Source organism: Hemiscyllium ocellatum (genome assembly GCF_020745735.1).
Source record: "Hemiscyllium ocellatum isolate sHemOce1 chromosome 15 unlocalized genomic scaffold, sHemOce1.pat.X.cur. SUPER_15_unloc_11, whole genome shotgun sequence".
NCBI lineage: Eukaryota > Metazoa > Chordata > Chondrichthyes > Orectolobiformes > Hemiscylliidae > Hemiscyllium > Hemiscyllium ocellatum.
In genome coordinates this window covers 518,531-543,074 of record NW_026867447.1, presented here as the reverse complement: position 1 = coordinate 543,074, position 24,544 = coordinate 518,531, and the positions used below count along the sequence as shown (strand labels likewise).

The 24,544-nt window shown below is 40.5% G+C and overlaps 1 pseudogene; it reads left to right on the top strand.

Annotated features, from left to right (window-relative positions):
- Positions 1–414: 414 nt before the first annotated feature.
- LOC132806119 (Ig heavy chain C region, membrane-bound form-like) lies at positions 415–22,022 on the top strand (annotated as a pseudogene).
- Positions 22,023–24,544: the final 2,522 nt, after the last annotated feature.

The following is a 24,544-nucleotide window of genomic DNA, read 5'->3' as shown; positions in this document are numbered from 1 at the left end:
CAGAGACTGGCAGTGTCCTGGGAAATAAAAACTCAATTGTTTTACTAGCTAGTAATACGTTTGAACTTCGATTTTAGTTTTATCTGTTTGTGAATGAATGTAGAAATAAAGGGAGCTAACTTCCGAATGAATTTATTTTAAAACAAAATACTTGCAACTATCATGTGAAATAGACCTGAAGGTACTCAATTTTACTTCCACCATTTTAAAAAAAAACACTCCCAAAGAAGCTACTCAGCAAAATAAATATCCCAAGATGTGTATATATCCATGTTTAAGCGTAACCTGGTAAAGACATGCGCCCATGTGTTGGGGCTGTGCAAGCTGAGACCAGGATCCAGTCTCAGTCTCCAGCAGGAAACCAACAGGCGGAAGCTGTGAGCCTGCCCTTTCCGATAGCCATATAAATCCTAGGCACTGGACCGTAATTCAACACTCCGGGATCGGCTTTGTTTAGAAAGATCTTGACAGAACCGCTTCCCAGAAGTTATCAGAATGATTGTGTCGACAATTTTTCTCAGTTTATTACTGACTTTCTTATCATGTGAGTGTTTTTTTGTTTAAGTCTGTCTTTGTTGCTGTCTCAATGTTAGTCTACCTCAGGAATGTAAAAGGCACAGCCATCCTTTCATCAGCATTAACGCTCATGGTTTATTTCTTGTCTTTTTTAAAGGTGTCCAGTCGGAGGTTGTTTTGACCCAGCCAGAGGCAGAGACTGGCCATTCCAAAGGCAGCCTGAAACTGACCTGTAAAACCAGCGGGTTCGATCTCAGCAGCAGCTTCATGAGCTGGGTCCGCCAGGTTCCCGGCCAGGGTCTGGAGTGGCTGGTGTACTACTATAGTTCATCCAGCAATAACTATGCACCAGCGATTAAGGATCGATTTAGTGCGTCCAAAGACACTTCAAAGAACATTTTCGCGTTGGAGATGACTAACCTGAAGATCGAAGACACCGCCATCTATTACTGTGCAAGAGAGTGGGTCACAGTGTTGTGCACAGCGACATCCTCATACAATAACCACTGACAAGGATTTATCTCAAATTGGTGATTTCTACCGTGGCAGGAGCGAGAAATAATGTGAGATGCAATTTAAACACAATCCAGTCGTGCTAGTTTGTACAAATGTATAATTGTTTTCTACCTTCTTCGTGTTGATTGTCAAGTTAAATGCAGACCAAACCTGGAAAAGTATTCCAAGCTTTCAAAATACAATGAATAGTAAAAGCTGAAATAATGCACCAAATCATTTTTCGAGGAGTCTGAACCACTGCTTTCTAGGAAGTGAAGAAATTATTTGCATTTTACAGTTTACAGTCTGTCATAGTATTTGACACAACGTGTCTCACAGTGATATAGCTGGGGTGACACTGCAATTATGATCAATACAAAAACCTATTCAGCCTCCATTGTTTGAAACTAGTCAGTGATTACTTCTACAAACCGTCTTTACTTGCAGTGCAGTATTAGTTCTGTGGGGTTTTATGCCAGTATCACTATTTAATTTGTAAAAGTGTTGGGTAATTATTGATACACCAGTTGGGGATTTTGAGAATCAGCTGATGGGTTACTCTGTGAAGTATAAAACAGTATTAAAATTTATCAAGAATGATCAAAATTCACTCGCGCAATTATGTGATGAAGATTTATCGTGACTTTATTTTGCCTGTGGTTCTGAAAATTTAAAATGATGGTAGATGTTTGATTTGTTTTATGCAGAGCTAGTTATTGTGTGATCCAGTCCAGAGAATGTAACACTGTGACTATCTTGGCTACTGGGGCCAAGGGACCATGGTGACAGTGACTTCAGGTAAGAACTTTGACCATTCTTAGTGACTTTTTAAAAACTTTCTATTCATGTGACTAATTTCTGAATTAAATGAAACTCAGATTCTGTGCTGAGTTTGGTTTGGTTCGGATTGATTTTTGTTCAGACTGATTATAGACTTCAGTTAAGGCTCAGCAAATAGTTAAAATGGTGATGATGGAGTCATTTGCTCAGTGTATCTCTTTTTTTTGATCAGATGGACATTCTATGTGGCTGGGTCACTTGAAACACCTAATGTCTCTTAATCAGTCAGCTATAAATAATGTTTAATGTCAGTGACACCCTGACTGTGAGTTTTATTATCAACAACAAATGCTACAAATTCAAAAATGTTCAAGATATTACCAAACATGACTAAAATATGCTAAAATATCATTATTCATTTCTTGAATATATGTTCTTACCATGATTATATTTTCTCATTTATTTTGTTAATTTTGTTGATGACAAGCAGGTTAGAAACTGTCATCAAAGTTTCTTGCGGTGCTATATTGCATTCTGTTGATTAGATTCGGAGTTTGTTTTACTGTTGAATTGAGTTGATTGGATTTTGGCTTTGTTTTAGTTGATTCGGGTTGAACTGTGTTGATTGGATTCTGACTTTGTTTTTACTTGGTTTTGTTGAATTGTGTTGATTGACTTTTGAAATTGTTTTATTTGATTCTGTTGAATTGAATTGGTTGGATTCTGATTATGTTTCATTCAAATCTGTTGTTTTGAGTTGATTGGATTCTGATTTTATTTTCCTTGATTCTGTTGAATTGAGTTGATTGGATTCTTATTCAGTTTGTGAAATTGATCTGCGTTTTCATGCTTTCTGAATCGATGTTTTCTTTCTGGTGAGGAGATTGACTCTCTGGAATACTTTTCATTACCAATATTTGTGAAGTTCTTTTGTTTTTCATGAATCATTTCTGCATTTGTTAAACTTATATGACACATTTTTCTCTGCTTGATTGAAAACAGGACATCCATTTGTAACGGTCTGAAAAACAACTTAAGGCAGAAACCCAGATGTGTGAGAAATGAAAAAAAACGAGTTTTTAATGGATTGACTTTTTAAAAAAAACTCCGTTCTAATTGTAAACTAACTGACTTTTGTTTTGAGTAGCCTCATTCAAAATAAAATTTGGGACCTAAATCTGAAACTGCAGAATTGATCAGATCACGTAATTGAAACTAACTTAAAATTATAATGTGGTAATATTTGTCCATTCAGTAATTTTGTTTTGACCATGAGGTGATTAATCAATATATGCCTTCAACCCCACTCTACTGTGCGCTGCACAAGATTGTCATGATCAGGAAGGGTGTGCAGGTTAGAAATAAATTGAACTATTGCCAGAAACGTTACAGCTTTAAGTGTTAAGTCCCCTCACAAACAAGGTTGCTATTATGACCTGTTATTTCTATTCAATTTAATCATTAGTTTGCTTGATTCTGAGCAGCTTTGTTAGACTTCAATTTGGTTTTATTTGTGAGGTGACATCATGTTCTTGATTCTGTTGAAAATGTTTGCAGAGCTAGTTCTGCTGCAAACATACCGTGTTGTGATCTGGTGATCGTTGATCTGTTGAGGAGGGACTGTGCTTGGGTAACATTAAATGTGTTATATTTGGGAAACCGTTTCTGGTTTCTACATTGTTTTTGCAATGTTAACACGGTTGGTGACAGTGAACTGCTCTTTCCTCATTCAATGCAATCAGCATGCGAGTTAAAATTTCATAAAGTCTATTATAAAGTGAAAGGCAAATCGCACAGGTTTTAGAAATGAAGGGAAAACAGATACCTTCAGGTGCTATTTTTACTTAAAATAAATAATTAAGGATTAATCTAATCCATGCTTTACAATCCAAATTCGAAACTCAACTATCTAGTTCAATCACAAGGTCTGTCTTTAAACAGTTTACAAGTCATAGAGAAATATAAATAGAACTTCAAAAGTCTAATGTTCTAATAGTTCTTGCTCTTGAGCAAAAATACCATGACTGTGCTATAATTGATCAAGAAACACCTTTCAATTCCGCTGTACACTACATACATATTTTCTGGCTGGAAAAGATCATTGGCAAAGACCATTTGGAAATTCTGCTCAATTCTATGAAGAACAGATCAGTTTCACTGCTTTGATCAGTTTCACATATAACTTGAGTTAATTAATTGTTATGTCCCTGATTAAACTGGATTTGCAGGATAAAAATAAAACATTAACTGAATTATTTAACCTGCACAGTGCTTTCGGTGTTCCCAATCTGTGCATTTTAAATAAATAGTTACATTTTACAACAAAATATCAACTGAAGAGTCATTCTTCGGGAAACAACTGCTATAGTGAATTATGTTACCAACCAAATTTCGAATTAATTAAAGTAATCCACTCATGAACTCCAGGGCAGCATGGTGGCTCAGTGATTGGCATTGCTGCCTCACAGCGCCAGGGTCCCAAATTTGATTCCACCCTCGGGTGACTGCCTGTGTGGAGTTTGCACATTCTCCCTGTGTCTGTGTGGGTTTCCTTCGGGCGCTGTGGTTTCCTACCACAGTCCAAAAGATGTGCAGGTCAGGTGATTGTGCAGTTTAGCACAGCCATAGTGTTCAGGGATGTCTAGGTTAGGGTGCATTAGTCAAGGACAAATATAAATTAGGGGGAATGGGTCTGGGTGGGCTACTTACTGTTCAGAGGGTCAGTGTGGAATTGTTGGGCCAAATGGCCTGTTTCCATACTGTAGGAACTCTCCTCTTAAAACCATGGGAGTACTTGCTGCAAACGCAGAAAATTCATTTTACATCGATGTGTTCAGGCGTATGCAGAGTTCACAAATTTGCAGAAGACATGAACTAGAGGATAACAGAGCACATTGTTTATTCAAACACTGAAAATAGAGTAATATTTATTTTAATTAATATACTTGATCGATTTATTGCAATGTAGCGATCTGAAGGAATCTGCTCACATTAGTTCAGTGTGACAATCATTTAGATTAGATTTCCTGCAGTATGTATCAGGCCATTTGGCCCAACAAGTCCACACCGACCCTCTGAAGAGGAACCCATCCAGACCCATTCCCCTACCCTATATTTACCCCTGACTGATGCACCTAACACTATAGACAATATAGCATGACCAGTTCACCTGACTTGCACATCTTTGGATTTTGGGAGGAAATCCACACAGACACAGGGGAGATTGTGTAAACTCCACATAGGCCGTCACCCGAGGCTGGAACCGAGCCTGGGTACCTGGATCTGTGAGGCAGCAGTGCCCACATTTACTTAGACATCCGTTAAAGTGGGCAACTCCAGACAGAAGCATGTTTTCAATTCATACCTTTTTCAACATTTTAGTTCATTACAAGCAGTTAACAAGAAAATAACCTTGCCCTAATTCCTTCAACAGAAATGCTTTCCACACTGGAATGCAGTATTGTTTATGCAGTGCATGCAAAATCTCCACAATTCGAGGAACGTTTTAAGAATATGTAAAAATAATTTAGAGAATAATCCATTTCCTCCAGATCTGTGCTTTAATTGGCGATATTTCCCACCTCAATAATTTTGTTAAATACAATGACTTATTAAGTTTATGAACTCAGTGGTTATTTATGTTCATTGTGAACACATTCTCGTTCACATTAATCCACTGGTTAGTTCCTCTGATGAATATTCAATTACAGTGAATATATTTGACGTGAGGAGTTGAGCAATGTATCCTCTGGGATTAAGTCTGTTGTACAGTTTGTTTCAGTGCTATCTCTGACTAACTTGTCCACGGTCCTGACCATTTATAAATTGTCCAGTTCGGATACCTGAATCTCAGACAGTTCAATTTTATCTCGCGCTTCAAAACCACTTTTATCTGCCAGAAATACAATATTTGATTAGGTGCCTCAGAATTGAGAGCCCTGACTAAGTTGTTCCAATCAGAACGAACGTTTCAGGAACAAAAGGCAGATAGCAAGAGTTTTGAAATTGGTTGTTGACAACAAGAGATATTTGATTGAGCGAGGCAGAGGGAAATATGCTGCATATTTTCTTTGTGCCTCAGTTATGCAGGAGATGTTTCGTGGCACAATGTAAAATCAGAATTTTTTTTGCATCTTATTATTTGAAAACTTATTATCAGCTTTTAATGTTACTGGCAATGGTCTTATTACACTTCAAAACATTTTAATCTTTTTCAAACTAAGTAGACCGTCTGGTGCAGCAACATTCACAGGGGAAAGAGGAAGGGAGTTCGAGGTTGGAATCTAGTGACAGTGAATTGATGGCAATGCAATTCCTAGTTTTATTGCTCTGTAGTTCCCATCGAGTTTGAACAATTTGGAGCAGCTGTCAAAGTATTCTTGGATAAATGTTGAAATGTTACTTTCATTGTACAAACATTCTGGAACAATCCCTGGTTGTTGGAAGGTGTTAATAACTAACATGGTTTATAAACTGTCAAAACAGGTGAGCTGTGTTCTCCGTGATAGTGTCGAGCTCATTGTGTTCAGGTCTGTTGTGATGTTGTGGTAGGGTCCCTGATTCTGTGCCAGGTGGCCTGTGTTCACTTACAACCTGTTAGAGAGGTATGTAACACCATCTCTTATCAGGTTACTTCAGTACAAGAAAGCAGATTGAGATGTTTGGGTGTTTGTTGGAATTCCACTCACAGAGGCCAGTGAAATCTATTCAATCGCTGTCCTGACTTGTGTCTCTTAGACATTAAACAGAATTTTGGTGGTTAGCAGCTTTTTCCAGATCAATATTTGTTCACAAGCTTTTGGGCATCGCTAGATGGGGTTAATGGAGTAAGTGCTCAAAGAAATCCCAGCTTTTGACTTGCTGTTCTAACAATATCATTTATAAATAATCCCGAATGAAACATTTTCAAAGTATATTTGATGAGATTTTGCTTAGGCTGTTTTACTTTATATTAAACCAGTGCTGTAGCTGAATTTGATTGTTCAGTACTGTGGGGGTTTCCGTTGAATCCAACACTTGCAGCAGATGGTGATAGCTTTTCAGTTGGTCTTCCATTGCTATCTCAGACCATCCAGTACCTCTGCTAAGAATCCTTTTTCCAACAGGAGTCAAGCCAACGGAATCACTGTTTATCTCAACGGGTGTGAGCTCTTGTGCCAAAAACATGAAAACAATTTGGTGAAGAGGGGGTCTCTGGATGGGAAAGGTTAACCTTGCCTTCTCTCCACAGGAGCTGCTAGACCTGCTGAGTTTCTTCAGAAGTTTCTGTCTTTATTTTGGTTTTCTAGCATTTAAAGTTTGTTGTTTCATTGAAAAACGTTCTGTTCGATTAAACACGTTCTTCAGAGAAAGATGCATTTGAACAAATTGCAAATGTTCAGAGATATTATTGAATTTGAGTGCCCTGATCTCGAGCTGTAGTTTCACAAGAAACTATTATGAAGTAACAACACACTGCAGAGTGCAGTGGCTGCTGTAATTGGGTGGAAGTTATTTTGATCACTCAAATAGAGAATGTCAGTGATCCCGTTCAAAATAATCAACAGAAGTTTTTTTTAAAGCATGTGTGAAACAATTAATTTATCGAAATATTTTAATAAAAAGTATTCACGGCCAGTGCTAGCTTAATGAATGACACAATGATAGGAAGGTAGGAACAAGAGGAGGGCACTCAGCCCCTCTAGTTGTTCCCCCACTTACTTAGATCATGGTGCATCTGTGAGCTCAATCCACAGGTCTCCCTTTGGCTAAAGCTCTTTAACACCTTTGTTTAACAAGCAAAAACTATCCCAGATTTACTGATTTGACTGCCCATAACAAAGGGAGACACCATTTCTGAAAGACATTCCTGTGAGTACTGTGACACAATGAGGCTGGGATTAATTGCTCATGAAAGTAAACTTTAAATATCTGACAATTTCCAATTGAAACATCCCAATCATCATATTTCATTAATTTAACACTATACTTCCCTGGAATCAAGAAATATAATGTGTGATTGCCTTGCTAAAAATGAGGAGAAAGTGAGGACTGCAGATGCTGGAGATCAGAGCTGAAAATGTGTTGCTGGAAAAGCACAGCAGGTCAGGCAGCATCCAAGGAGCAGGAGAATCGACGTTTCGGGCATGAGCCCTTCTTCAGGAAGGGCTCCTTGGATGCTGCCTGCTCCTTGGATGCTGCCTGACCTGCTGCGCTTTTCCAGCAATACATTTTCAGCAGTTGCTAAAAATGAGGGAAGCTTCATTCCTATTATATGATTAAGAAATAGCTCTGTTCATTCAGTGAAAACACAGTCAAATCACTCAAAAGGAAACCATGATTTGGAGATGCTGGTGTTGGACTGGGGTGTACAAAGTTAAAAATCACACAACCCCAGGTTATAGTCCAACAGGTTTAATTGGAAGCACACTAGCTTTTGGAGTGACGCTCCTTTATCAGGTGATAGTGGAGCGTCACTCCGAAAGCTAGTTTTCTTCCAATTAAACCTGTTGGACTATAACTTGGTGTTGTGTGATTTTTAAAAAAAGGAAATCATGTCATCTTGTGTAGACACACAAGTGCCTCAAATAATTTTCAATTCTTCTAGTGGTTGTTTGAATCTCGAGACAGGTGTGGAAGTGTCAGACTTTTATATCGCCTTGAGAAACAAGTTGTCATCAGTCTATTTGAATTGCTGAAGTTTGTGTGGTATTAGCATATTCACAGCGCTGTTAGGAAGTGAGTCCCATGGCTGTGATTGAGGAAGAGGAAACGGGCAGGGAAATAGTTGAGAGTTAAGTTGAAGTCTGATATGGAGGAAAGCTTCACATGCATGTGTGCCCTTATCCTCAAGGATCACAATTTTGGAATATGCTGCCGAAGGGACATGTCAGCATGCAAAATGGAAGCTGAAGAAGGCATCTCGGCCTCTCTAGAAGGCTATTCCATTCATGGGATCATCATTAATCTTGCTGCTCATCAATCTTCCCAACACACTGATAACATTGAACCTGATTGTTTACTGTTCAACACAAGAATGGTGAATTCGTTTGGAATTCTCCACCACAGAAATTCATAGATTCAAGACTCATAGATTCTTGAAAGCGTTGTCTCAAGTACCTAGTGTGTTGAAGGTGTTTGGCGCACGTACCTTCATTGGTCAGAGCACTGAGTGCAGGAGTTAGGGCTTCATGTTGTAATTGTCCAAAACATTGGAATGAACTGCCAGAGGAAGTGGTAAATGCAGAGCTAGGTCCCACATTGAGAAGCCATTTGAACAGCTACAGGAACTGGATAGGTCTGGATGGATATGGGCCAAAGGCAGGCAAGTGGAATGAGTTTAATTTGGGAACTCTGGTCAGCATGGATGGGCTGGACCAAGGGAACTGTTTCGGTGCTGTACGACTTTATGTCTCACTGACTTTATGGTGGATAGGCTCAAAGTTGGAAGGTGGTGAGCAAGTGAGGGGCTAGATTGGGCATGTGGGAAAGTTTGGGCTGGTAGGCTGGCTGCTGGGTAAGCTTGCGTGCACTCTGTCTGGCAAGGTGGCATCAAGGGAAATGGTAATGGTCACAGGATAATTTGGTCGAATTGTGCTTGGTAGGTGAGGGGTAGTTTGAGCTGAAATGCAGGAGGTCTGTCTTTGCCAGGCTGGTTTATGGAGAGGTGGGCAGGATGCCAGGCTGGTTAGTGTAGAGATGGGCAGGGTGCCAGGATGTTTCAGGGGGTGGAAGGTCACTGTAATGAAGTGACAGGTGGACGTGTTGTCAAAATGCAAAGCTCAGAGTCTGGCAAAATGGTAGGTTGTAAAGCACAGATGCCAAAGGAGCTAGGATGCAATGTGCACAGGTTGTCTTGGGTAAGGTGAGAGGTCAGTGATCAAGGGCTGAGGTCATGTCTTGGGTAGTGGGCTTTTGTCAGAGGTTGTGGAAATGATGGTGTCAGGTCCAGTCAGGGCCAGGTTCACCATGGACCAGGTACAGGGCGGCAGGAGTGTAAATGACTGAAAGGAATTGAGATCATATGTCCATCTGGAATATAGAATATAGAACATTACTGTGCAGTACAGGCCCTTCAGCCCTCGATGATTCCACAGGTCAGTGTAAAAATCTGAAGCCTATCTATCCTACACTATTCCATTTTCATCCATATGTTTATCCAATGACCTTTTAAATGCCCTTAAAGTGGGCGAGTGTACTATTGTTGCAGGCAGTGCGTTCCATGCCCCTACCACTCTCTGAGTTAAGAAACAACCTCTGACATCTGTCATCTATGTCCTCTCCTGCTAGCCATCACTATTCAAGGAAAAAGACTTTCACTGTCCACCCTCTGTTTATCTTTTATGTCTCAATTAAGTCAACCTTCTTCTCTCAAACAAAAACAGCCTCAAGACCCTCATCCTTTCCTCATTAAACCTTCCCGCCATACCAAACAACATCCTGGTAAACCTCCTCTGAACTCTTCCAAAGCTTCCACATTCTCTCTATAATGTGGCGACCAGAACAGTACACAATACTCCAAGTGCAGCCACACCAGAGTTTTGTACAGCTGCAACCTAACCTAGTGGTTCTGAAACTCAGTCCCTCTATCGATGAAAGCCAGCACAAAGTATGCCTTCTTAACAACTCTATCAAACTGGCTGGCAACTTTTAGGGATCTGTGTACATGGGCACCGAGATCTCTCTGCTCAGCTACACTGTCAATATGGATTGCCTTGGATGTGTTTTGTGTGATAGGGGGTTGTGTGTTCCGGGCATGAATGGGTGTATAGCAGGGTGGGGTTTGTCAATGTGAGTGGAAATTTAGGTCTAGGCAGAGTAAGTGCAGTGGTTAGTCTGAGAGATGAGGTTTGGTGGTGAACTGCGTATCAGTTTGATAGTTATTAAAGTTAAAGATTACTTGTTCATTTCTCAAATCATATTTACATAAATACTCAGCTGTAACACTCCAAAGTCTCTGAACTTTAATGGTCCTCCATTTTTCAGAGGCCTCCAGAATTCAGATCATTGTAAATTAGATGTTTCAACTTCCAGACAATTGGCCTGAGTTCAGCCGTGGCAGCCATCCTCCCCGTCCCAGTGCACAGCTCCTGCCTGTGCTGCTGCTGCTGCTGCAGTGACCTTCCTCCCAGAGAGAACATTCTGTCTTGCATTGATAAGTGAGGAAGGCTCACTGGACCTGATTTCCAAGTATGGGGATGGCAAACACGAGGGGACACAACTTTAAAGTGAGGAGAGATAGGTATAAGACAGATAGCAGAGGTAGTTTCTTTACTCATTGAGTAGTAAGGGTATGGAGTGCTTTGCCTGCAATGGTGGTAGATTCGCCAAGTTTAAGTACATTTAAGTTGTCATTGGACAGGCCTATGCATGTACATGGAATAGTGTAGGTGGGATGGGCTTCATATTAGTATGTCAGGGCAGCGCAACATCGAGGGCCGAAGGGCCTGCACTGCACTGTGATGTTCTATGTTCTATGATTCACTCTGATTTCTCTCCGGGGGTACTGCCAGCTGTTGGGTATTTCCAGCAGCACGGTACCTAGTGGGGCGGCACGCTGGTTCCATGGTTAGCGCTGCTGCCTCACAGTGCTAGGGACTCTGGCTCCATTCCAGCCTCGGGTAACTGTCTGTGTGGAGTTGGCACTTTCTCCCCATATCTGTGTGCATTTCCTCCCACAGTCCAAATCTGTACAAGCTGGGGAAATTGCAAATGTTGTGTTCAGTGATTGGGAGGTTAGATGCATTAGTCAGGGTTAACCGTAGCATAATAGGGTAGAGGAATGGGTCTGGATGCGTTTCTTTTCAGAGGGTGGGTGTGGACTTGTTGGGCCAAATGGCCTGTTTGCACACACTGTAGAATTTCGATGAATCTGCATTTCCTTGGTTTGTATTTTGTGAAACTTCTCTGCTCTTCACAGCAATCCAATGAAAGTGTCAATTGGTGAGATCTTCAAACAGTTACTGGGGTGGGATCAGGATGTTCTTCTTCCTAAATTATATGGCAATGGTCAAGGTCGAGGGCATGTTTCTCAAGAGGGAACCAATGATCATGATCAGCAACTGGTAGGAAACAAAAATAAACTCCAGTTATGCTGTAGACTTCAGCGGGAGCATACTGGCAAACGGTTACAGCTGAGGATACATTTGAGTAACTGATAAGGTCAAATTAACAGAAACTAACATGCTCAATTGGTCATTCTATTGTAGAGACACCATCTCCCCCCACGCTTTATGGCCTGGTCTCCTCCTGTGAGGAGCACAGCACCGGTTCGACAATCTTTGGTTGTTTGGTGATGGACTATTCCCCAGACGTCACCAAGGTAACCTGGAAGAAAGGTGGGGTGCTAATCACGAATGGTGGATTGAAGACTTACCCATCAGTGAGAAACAAGAAGGGAACCTACACCCTGAGCAGCCAGTTAACCCTGCCCGGGTCAGCGGTAGATTGCCCCAGCAAAATCTACTGTGAGGTTCAACACAGCGGGTCACACAAGAGCAAAGAAATGCCATGTCCAGGTACGTATTGTGGGAACTGAGATAAACAGAGCATCTGGCATTAATATGAATAAGGCATTATTTATAACCATTTTCACAGAATCACCTTATACAGTACAGGAAAAAGGCCCTTTGATCCATCCAGTTTACGCCTATCAATAACAGCCACCTAACTATTCCAGTCTCATGTGCCAGCACATGATCCATTGCCTTGTGTGACTTGCCCTTGCAAGGATGCATCTCAATACTTCATACTTATTATGAGGGGCTCAGTCTCTACATGACTTATAGGTGCTGAGCTCCAGGCTAACACCACCCTCTGTTTGATTTTGTTTTCCCCTGAGATCCACTTGGAACCTCCTGGCCTTACCTTCACCCTGTGCCCCTGAGGCATTGATCTCTCCATCAAGGGGAAAGGTTTCATCCAGTTTACCCAGTCTATGCCTAAAATAATTCTAGACATCATGATAATCTTCTCCCTAATTCTCCTCTGCTCCAAGGAAAACCCCTGTCTATCTCATCTAGTTTCATAACTAAAACCCTCCAACCCAGGCAAGATCCTGGCAAATCTCATCAATACTGCCTTCAGTGTAATCACATTCCTTCGATAACATGCACACAACGCTTCAGTATGGCCTAACCAGTGTTCTATCAAGTTCCAGTATCATCTCCCGATTCTTCATTGTCAATGTCTAGGCTAATAAAAGCAAATATCCTCCCACCTCCTTAGTCTCTTTATCCAGACGACACAGTACTATAGGGGATCGGTGGGTACATGCACCAAAGATCCTCAGGCCTTTCCAGGGTTCCACCATTCAAAATGTCATACCTCACAGATTCTTCTGCCGAATTACATTACCTTACATTTATCCAGAATAATTTCCATTTGCAACTTCTCTTCACATACAACCAACCCTTTTATATCCTCCTACAATCTAAAGCCATAATGCTCATGACTTACCAACATGACAGTTTTCATTTCATCTGTGAATTCACTGGTTAATCCTCCTAAATTTGAGTCTCAATCATTGGTATGTAAGAGAAATAACGTGGAAATCAACCCCAATCCCTACAGAACACCAGGAGACATAGATTCCCAGTCACCCAGACACCCGATGACTATTATCCCCTGCTCCCATCACTCAGCCAGTTCTCGATCCAATCTGTCAAATTAACTCGGATCCCATTGGCTCTGATTATTGCTATCATCTGGACATCGAGTTATCTCTCTGAAAACTACTATCAAATTGTTACACATGACTTTCTCTCAATAAAACTATGCTGAAAATTGTTGATTTATCTTCCAAATGAAGACTAATTTCACTTTTCAATAGTTTCCCTACCACTGAGACTAGCTTGACAGATCTGTGTTTTCATTATTTATCCCTTCCTTTGTCCTGCGTAACAGTGCAACGTTGGCTGATCTACACTCACTTGGCACAACTGCTGTGGCCAGACAGTAATTCTAAATTATTGTTAGCGACCCAACTATTTCATCCCTTGCATCGCTCAACCGCTTGGTATACTTTTCATCTGCCCTGGAAATATAACCACTTTTCATTTAGCAAGACAACACAGAACATCACGTCATGTGCCCTAATTTCTGAAAGTACATCACAACACTCCTCCATGATTTCTGTCCCCACATTGTCCCTCTTACTAGTGAACACTGACACAACACATTCGTTTTGACCACAACCTAATCCTCCGGCTCCACTCCAATAATAACACTTAATGGGCATTACTGTTTCCCGAATAATTCTTTTATTATGAATGAGCCTGTAACTTTTAAAAATATTTTCCTTTATTTTGACTCCTATTATTTTCTCATGGTCCCTTTTGCTCTTCTAATTCCTTTGTCTTTCAAACTCCCCCTTGCGCGTTCTGTACTCCATACTAATTTCTATTGTTTTGAGATTTCAGTATAGACAGGAAGCCTCCCTTGTTTCTCCTTATCTCACCCTCCATGCCCTTTGGTATCCAGAGCACGTTACATTCTTGGTCCCATTCAGTGGCTTCCTGGGAAATGTCCTCCCTATGATTTTCCTGTCTCTTTCTTAAATGTTTCACACTGCTCTGACTCAGATTTACCAATAAGTGTCAGCTTCCAGTCCACTCTGGTTAAGTCATTACCTGATCTTACTAAAATTGTCCTTCCCCTTTTCAGAACTTTGGGCCAATTTCTATTCCTTTGCAGTACAATCTGAAATCCAACTGATTTACGATCACTGTCTGCAAAGTGCACCACCATTGATGTTTTACCCACTGGGTCGACTTCATTCCCAAAAGTTAAGTTCAGGTTCACCCCTCTCTTGCAAGGTCTGGATTAAAATTCTCTGTATTAACACATACTTTGTTTAAATATTCTCCTGGGGGCATTTTCAGAATTGTGCTCCCTCTAAACGTTAGACAAAATGAATATCCAAGCCTATGCTGAGGAAGTTAAAAACCTCTTTTCTCATTCCCCTATTTAATTTACATATCTCTGAAATTTATCCATGTATTTGCACTTGGTCTTTTGGATCTATAGTAAGGCCTATCGTGCTCTCCCAGTAGTTATGTTTGCTGTATTTTGGTTTTGAAGTACTGTCCATTTGCCTTTGTTCGAGGAGGTATCTATGATTTCATTTCTCTTTACAGCCTAAAATACTCTTGTCAGAATTGTGACAGAAGCAACATTCCGTGCCGCAAACCCCTGCCCCCATCCTTTTCCATCTTTCCCTGTCTCGCCTGAAGGCACTAAATCCTGGAAAATTGAATAGCCACTCCTGCCCCGCTCTCAATATGTCTCCGTGATAGCAACAGCATCATTTCCTCATTTATGCCGGTAATTCATCTGCCTTGATCATCAGACTCTGTCATTAAAACGAATACCATCCAATGTTGCTATCTCCCTTCTGATGTTACCGGCCTATAGTTTCTATGCCTCCTTGACTCCCTTGCTGTGTCCTATAATTTTAGCCTTTCACATTGTCCTGATGATCTTTCTGTGTGGATCCCAGCTTCTCCAGCACTCTGCACAATTATGATTCTTGTATCCATTAATCACAAGAAACCTTGATATATGAGAACTGATTGTATTTGTTATGAAATTCATCAGATAATTTATGCGATGTGTTTCCTAAAGGTACAGGTCCTCTCCCACCAACTCTTCTCCTAACTGTGAGCTCCAGTGAAGAAATCGCAAGCAGCAAGTTTGCAACTGTCGTTTGTTCAATCATCGATTTCCATCCGAAGGCAATCAACGTGACTTGGTTGAAAAATGGCCGACGCTTGGATTCTGGCTTCTTCACGTCTCCCGTGTGTGAGGCGAACGGGAACTTCTCGGTGACGAGTCGGCTGATGGTCCCTTATGGTGAATGGTACAACAGCGCAGTCTATACCTGCCAGGTCACTCACGAAGAGAACATTCAAAGTAAAAACATCACCGCACTCCAGGGTAAGAGACACATACTGGGAGAGCTACAAATCACTCTGAACTCTGATGTGAATCAAACACACTAATTTATCAGGCGTGGTAAACAGCACGGTACAGCTTCTCATTTCCCAGCATGTCACGTATCTCATTTCAGTTTGAATGTTACATTAGCATTGCTCATAATTCAACATTTTGGCAAGTCAGAAAAGCATGTTTCCTCTCTGTTGAAGGTAGATATATAGACAGTGAGCTTTGTTAAATAGTTTGTTAAATAGTTTGTTGCCTGACCATGCTGGGAGAGGCATTCAGAGTGATGAATCCTTGCCTGGTAGTGGCTTCAAGGATAAGTTTGGGGGTGGAGGGGGGATATTGGAGAGATATCTAATTGAAACATAGAAAATACTGAGAGACTGAGGTCGAGTGAATGTAAATAGATGTTTTGACTGGTAGGCGAGACTAGGATCCAAGGGCACAGTCTCAGGGTCAAAGGGGCACTGTTTAGAACTGAGATGGGGAGGAATTTCTTCAGCCAGAGGGTGATGAATCTGTGGAACTTGTTGCTGCAGAGGGCTGTGGAGACCAGGCCATTGTGTATATTCAAGCCAGAGATGGATCGGTTCTTGTTTATTGTGGGGAGAAGACCATAGAATGGCTTTAGCCCAAATGTCGATTTTCCTGCTCGTCGGATGCTGCCTGACCTGCTGTGCTTTTCCAGCATCATTCTGATCTAAACTCTGGATTGGCCGAACAGCCTTATTCTGATCCTCTATCTTATGATGTTGTGGTCTCAAAATGACGTGGTTAAAATATGCAGTGACCCTAACTTGAAAATAAATCAAAATGCGTTCAATGCTTCACTCCCTGCTCAGGAATGACCTGTTGGCCTTGGACATTGTACGACATCGATTTTTATCTGGTACTGAGCTCTTTAATTTCATTTATGGGATCAGACCACAGACCAAGTGGGTATCACATTTGATGAACTGGGATAAACGTGATCTCACTGAGCCTCTTTAAGATGCTCTCTGTAATTAGTGGATGAGGCAGGAGAATAAATTCTGGTAAGAATGCTACAATAGGGATGAATGAACGAGGAACTCGAGACAGGCTGATTTAGCCTGGTTTGGGGTGGCGATGTTTACACAGTGGGTAGTGGATGTCTATAAAATTAGTGTACATTTCCATCACGTTTGTAGATTAATTTAAGACGCTTTTGTTTGGTTTTTTTTCTCCCCTGCTCTATGAAGAAATTAAAAAATGCAGCTTGGTAAATAAAGTGAAAGTACAGACCAGTCATGAACTAACTGAATGGAGGGAAAGACTTAAGGAGATGGGTGTCCTTCTCGATATCCAATGCTGTACTCAGTGCCTTGTTTTCAGATCTACTCCAAACTCAGCCCACGAGGAACAATGACATAAATTAGAGAATGACATCACACCAATAACGCAAAGTATTTTTGATCACGTTAAATATAATGAACAGAATTTCCATGGATATTCACTGCTCCTGTAGCACTTTAGAACTCTGCAAAGAGAATAATTATTATTTCTTATAATTTGTCCAAAATTTGGGATGTGATTTGGCAGTCAGCGTGACCAGCAGCACTTGCACCTAAGGGTTATGAACATGGAAATGAACTCATTATATTCAGATTACTCTTGTCACAAGTATCAATAGATGGTCTTAAGTGAGAGACAAACTCTGAAAGAAAGGTAATTCCATGGGTTACATCATGGTATCTTCGATGATTTTACTTTTTTCACAGCTTTCACTTGTTACAAAGCCAGTGTTCTTTTGGAATAATTACACAGGGTATGTCACAGGTAATCACAAATGCTTTCACAAATCAAAATACATCAACAAGAGTAAGCATTGTTTCAGCAATGGTTGGAGTTGCCATTTTGAAGGTGGTGTCTTCACCCTGTGAAGAAGTAATCTGAAGATTAGGTGTTTGTATCATAAAGGGGCATTTTTCATTGACTTTGATTTTTGTTTCATAGAAGATACCGAGTGCCACCCTCACACCGTTAAAATCCTCCCACCGCCAATCGAACAAGTCTTACTGGAAGCGACGGTGACGTTAACCTGCGTTGTGTCCAATTTTCTTCCTGGAGTCAGCGTGACCTGGAAACAAGATAAGAAGCCTCTGAGCTCAGAGATTGCTGACCAGCCTGGACAGAATCCCGACAGCGTGATCAGCAAATTAGACATTTCTACTGAAGCCTGGCTGAGTGGTGTTACTTTTGAATGTGTGGTGAACCATCAAAATCTACCGACTCCGCTGAGAGACTCCATCCACAAGGAGAAAGGTGAGCGGTGAGATTAAAACACAAAGCATCCCATGTGTAATCCAGATCCAGTTACATCAATGGCAGGCTTTGATTGGGAATGAACAAACACCGTTGGGAGCATTTATGATGCATCTGAAGGCAGGATAACTAAGTAGCTGATTAAGAAAAAGATGGACCAAAGGATATTGTATTCTGATTAAATCAGATAAGGTGGGAAGAAACCTGGGTTGTGATGTCACCATCAGCAATGACAATTGGACAGAATGCCCTTGTTGTGGGCTGGAAACATGGAGGCAACTTTCACATTAAACTTTACTTTTTTTACTGAACAGAATGTGTACTCTTTTAGAAAACAAAAGTGAATAAATCCCAAATTAAAAATGGCGTATTTTAATATTGAGTGAAATTGTGATATTGGTTCAGGATGTTTTTGATTGATTTATATTTGTCTCAAATATTCTGCAGTGATTAATCCGCTGGAGCCATCAGTGTCGGTCCTCCTGCCACCAACAGAAGAAATCTCCGCTCAGAGGTTTCTCTCCCTCACCTGTTTAGTGAGAGGTTTCTCCCCCCGAGAGATCTTCGTCAAGTGGACAAACAATGACAAGCCGGTGAATCCCAGTAACTACAAGAACACCGAGGTGATGGCAGAGAGTGACAACACTTCCTTCTTCATCTACAGCCTGTTATCCATTACAGCGGAGGAGTGGGCCAGCGGTGCTTCTTACTCCTGTGTGGTGGGACATGAAGCGATTCCATTGAAGATCATCAACAGAACAGTCGATAAATCCAGCGGTAAACCGAGTTTCGTAAACATTTCACTTGCACTGATGGACACTGTTAATTCATGTCAATAAAAATCTCAAAGTTGCATTTAATAATTCAACAGAAGTAATAAAGTTTCTTTTTCCTCCAGTTGTGAGTTAAATACTGAATGAGTTGTTTCTCACTCTGACTTACATTCCATCTGTGTAGTTAAAGTGGGTTATTAACAGGTCTAGGACAAGTGTCTTGTGCAGTTAATGTTCTCTGCTCAGATACACCCTGGGTCAGAGACAGAGTAAAGCTCACTCATTGCAGGATTCCGCCAAGTACCTTATCCATCCTAAATCCCTCTGTGACAAAATCTGACAATGTCCATTTTATGTCAAGGGTAGAGCATGAGTTTTGAACTTGGTGTTCTTGATTCCCCTGATTGGACATTCTTATAAAATTCATGTCAGTTTTAAACTGCCACATTGCACCAATTGGAAATGTAAATTTAAGACACTTTAAAATTAAATTTGATTGGAACATACCAATCGTAAAGAGTGCAGAACAGTTTGAATGTAACCGTTGTTTCTGGGGAACTGCCAGGGATCTTGCACCAGTGCATGAGTTGACAGAATGTAGCTTCACTTTCACACCAAAGAGAATCGACAGATAAGTTGTCGTGGAGCAGAGGGGAGGGGAACGATGAATGGTCTGTCCTCTTGCTCCCTGTGCAGAGTTTTCATGGTAGATGTCCTCTGTAATGTAACCCCGTTACTAACAGGAACAGTCAGCTTCTTGCTTACTGTCCAAAGATTTAACATTTCCATGCAAAATAATACCTTTGAAACATGTTGGACATGCTTGGGCTCTGTTAACAAATGATTAACATTGATTCCCCTAATCCAAAACTGGTGTTTGCATTGTCCCGGTTTGAATTCTGTAGTTTTGTCTCAGTTTTCTGGAGCACATGGGATCAATTCTGGTATTCGAATACCTGATATCATTTTGTTTCACATACAGAACACAAGTAGACATTTTCTAATAAACATATTCAGAAATGTTATCTCTGGGGCAGTGGGGATTTGAACTCACGCCTTTTCTCTCAGAGACAGAAATTCTATCACTGCAACAGAAGAGTTGCTCATAAAACGCTTATCTCTTCACGACGATGGGAAATGTTTCCTACAACACCAAGGTCAAATCTAATTATAGGCAATCCATTAAAATTAGAACAATAAATTAGAATAATAAAAATTGCAGTCTGGTATAAGAACAGATACAGAGAGATGATCGCAAATACACACGGAATGACACATATATGGGCTCTCACCTAAAGACACATATTGATGTGCACACTCAAATGTGCATACAGATAAGATGTCACACATGCATACTCGCACAGAGCCACACATGCAAGTGGTACTTGAACACTCACCTAAGCTCATACAAAAACTCACATACACCGAAAGAAAATTATTTGAACAAATGATCAGGGGTACTCACACATAACCATGAGAAATATAGACACACGGTAACACACAAATGGGCATGAATACATATACATTCATACAGCACAATGCGTACAGACATACACGCATGAACACACAGATACAAATTCCAAAAAATGTCCTCCCACATGTCAACTCATACAGGCACGTAAGTGCACAGAGATAAACATTAATATCATTATTTTCCCATTTTCAGAATCACAAACATACGATGACAGAGGCAGCTTAATTAGTTATTTTTAAACCACATTGATCAGCATGTATACAATGTCACACGTACACACAAATTCCGAGTCTCACATGCAGACACACAAGTGCATAGATCAATAAATAGAGGGGCGTTTATTAAATAAGGATAATGAGCACAAGCATCAGCAAGCATCCACAAACACTAACACAAACAAGCTTCTCAGGAGATGGTTTGGGAAAGATTGCCACACAAGCAGACATCATCATATAAATATAAACATCCATCAAAACATGACGTTGCATGCTAACATTTATTAAGCATAACATGAAAATAACCTAGTTTAGGTAGGACCTGAAACAGACACATAAGCACACATTTTAGATAGCACTAATGAAAAGTGAACACTCACAAAGACATTACAAGATAAGCATAGGCAGCAATGAAGTGGCATACTCGCATAATGATGCTTACACAATGTGAAAAGACCAAAATTTCGGTGCACAAACACATGAGAACACTAGCAGTAAAGGAACAGGAATATGTTTATTCATGCACAGACTCCAACATGGGCAAGAGTGAAGTAAGAGGCACTCAACCACGTACACAACCATTAAAGGGAAACCAAACACACCAAGCAGTAGGTCAAATAAATTAAGGGACACATGTACAAAAACTTATTCCTAAATATACAGATCCTACAAACAAAAATATGAAGCAATGTCCTGACTGTGATGTCACTTATATTCACGATTTGCCAAGCAATTGGTCACCAATACATAAAGGTGAGAATCACATTTGAACTTTTATTCAGTGATGGCCACAATTTTCAACTAAAGTGCTGTCACAGCCTATATTTAAAATATAATGATATAATTAAAATAATCATTCGTAATAAGCATTCCTCAAATAATAATATCCTTAAATAATAGATTAAAAGAAAATTAATTTAAAACATTCTGACATGGACAATGAAGAAAGAACATGTGCAGTCAGTATTTGTAATTTCTTGCTGAGAGTCAATAATGCACTGATGGATACAGATAAGAGTCACACTTGAGAAATACCTGACTGCTTTATGAAGATGTAATGGTCTCTAATTACATGACTTGGATACACATAGATCGATCTGGATCAATAAACGATCTAAATGCGTTCTCTCGGCTTTATATTCATAGATTCAATAGATCGCACTTGGATTGAAGACTATGAGGATGATAACAGCAACATCTGGACAACTGCTTCCACGTTCATCACCTTGTTCTTCCTGAGTATTTTCTACAGCGCTGCCGTCACTCTGGTGAAGGTGAGAATAATCACATCTTTCTCATGCCAAACAGCCCAATATGTTTTGTGAAATCTCTAAGTGTGCCATTGAATAAACATTAAATCTGAAAGTCCCTGATCATAAATATCTGTGTCATTGCTTTATCTCTCTTTTCCAGGTTAAGTGAATGAGTTGTGGACCCCTTTGATTTTCCTGATCTGCTTATCAAGGTCTCTGAATTCCCAATCTACAATCTGTCCTGTTGCTGACTCTCACAGTGAGATCACTTCAGTTTATCAGTGTGTAACTGAGACAATAATTGATGGATTTTCGTTTTTACTTTGATATCTTTGAAATGGTTGTGGTTGGAAGAATTTGTAGCTTCCCTGTTGTTTGAAGCCCATTTGTTTTGTTTTTATTTGTTCCTTACTCAGAATGGTTGCCTACCCTTTCTGATGAGCCTTTGTATTCCCTTTCTTGTGACTGTTACTGATGTACAGAAAATTCCCACCTCACAGCGCATGTGTTCTCATCTCAATGTGGCACCCAACCATTATATTCACTTCTGTTAGCTTTTACATCAACTTTTTGGATAAAAATGCTTTCTGAAATGGTTAATAAATCTCGAATGAATATGCACTAACCTTGAGTTTGCTTAATTCTTTCTTCAAGGCCAGTCAGTAATCAAACATTTTCCCACATCCTACTCCTTTCCCAGCCAAATACTTTCACTTGTTCTGTTTGGTTGTGTTTCATCCAGTCATTTAGTTTAATGTTGCGCTGCCATGCCGCCCACTAATGTAAATGCATCTTTCACACGATATGCCTGATGGAACACTCCAGAGGCAGAATGATTAGAGAACATTTCCTCTTATGCACCAAAGGTCACGGCCTCGGGTCACGTAATGATACAAATGAGGAGCTTTGCTCCACCAGAAGCCTATAAAAGGCAGGCAAAGGAGTTTGAAAGTTTACTCTACACCGTCTAAACTACATGTACTCCCAATGTCCGGACAGCCTGGGTTAGTAATGCATAAATCGCCACCTAAAGCGCCCAACGAAGCATTGATCAGCCAAAAATGTCAACGTTCAGTCAGGTAGTCAGACACAACACGTGCACAATCCAAGGGCGGATTCTCAGAACTGGAGTTTTTCCTCACACATAAATCTCATGGAGCACTATTCCTGGGATCTATTTGACACACCACACCTGTCAAATCCCAGGGAATGAGACTGGGATCTATCTGATACAGGGATATTACTGAACAGCAACCCTCAAAAATAATAAATCAGAGGTCGATGTTGATCAGGCAAGTCAGAGCTCATGAGTCCCTGAAATATTCAGCCATTGGGATCTATATGATGCAAGATGGAGTTGGGAACCAATCATAGCAACTGTTCACAGAGTCTGGAAACTATCAGCAGAGGAGAACATTCTCAATTTCTCAGAGTTGGTGAGGTGCATCATCCCGGGAATAGTGTTGTGAATCAGTCACGCACCCAATCTCATAATTTTGCCTTTTGTCAAAAACGTGGCCCCTGAAACTAGATGCAACATTCCAGGTGAGACAAGAGACTGTTTGATTTCAGTTTAACATAATTGCTTTGTGTTTGTTCTCTACGGTGTTATTGATGAAGTAGGGTTTAGTTGCTCTTCTGTCCACGTATCATGGTACATTCCCTGATTTGTGCACATACACATGGAGGATCCTCTGCTCCTTCACCCCCTTTGGGTTTACCCCCTTACTATTGTATGTTCCTCTGAGTTCATCACAAAACAAAGAAGCACGTCACCCCTCCCTGAGACGGAGATCTATCTGACACACCGATATTAATGAATAACAATCCTCAAAAATGATCAATCACAGGTTGATTTCGATCAGAGAAGACAAAGATCAGAAGTTCTGGAAACCCTGCTGCTTTCCATGTCCTTTCCCACAACCCCTCTGTCAAACTTGATGCTCTTAGCTGTTCTTCCAATATCCTAACATTTTACCTTAAATTGCTGTTAATATTTTTCTGTAATTTTGCATGATGGACCAAAGCACAGGTTGAAACAACAAGGACTCCAAACACTGAACTCTGAGAACGTACACAGTAAGGCAGCCTACATTCTGTAACAGCAAACACCCGTTAACAAATGGTTGGCAAGTACAAAACAGCGGGTGAGACTAACTTGAACTCATCAAAATAAAAGGAAAGTACTCTGGAGGTACAGAGGTGAAGGCAAGAGCTGGGCAGACAGAGTGGAGTTCGTTTTTTAAAATTCTTGTTTATATCCAGAATTTTCTTTCCACACAATGTAACCTTTTATTTCCCATCACCCAAGTCCCCCACAGTCTCTTTATTTTCTGCTACTAACCATCACCAGTAAATTGAATAATTTATGTTCAAAGCCCCTCCCACCATCAAAGATACGGCAGAAGTAGGAAGAGCTAGAAGGAGATTGGAGTCATTTTTTCTTGTGGTGATACATTACTGCTGTTCTAACACAAGGTATTTCTGAGGGATGGTCCACTGAAGCTATGTGGATGGAACTCATAAATAAGAAGGGCATGGTTACTTTGATGCAATTGTAATAGTCCCCCCAGTAGTCAGAGTGAAATTGAGTAATGAATATGTGGAGAGATCTTATTTATATGTAAGAATAATAGGATTGCAATAATCGCAAGTTTTAACCTTCCAAACATAAAGTGGGACAGTCATGATCTTAAGAGCTTGGATGGTGAGGAATTTGGTAAGTGCTAAAGTCAATTTTCTTCATTAATATGCAGATGTAACTCTCACAGAAAGAGCAAACCTGACCTACTCTTGTGATATAAGGCAGGACAAGTGACTGAATGGTTAGTAGGG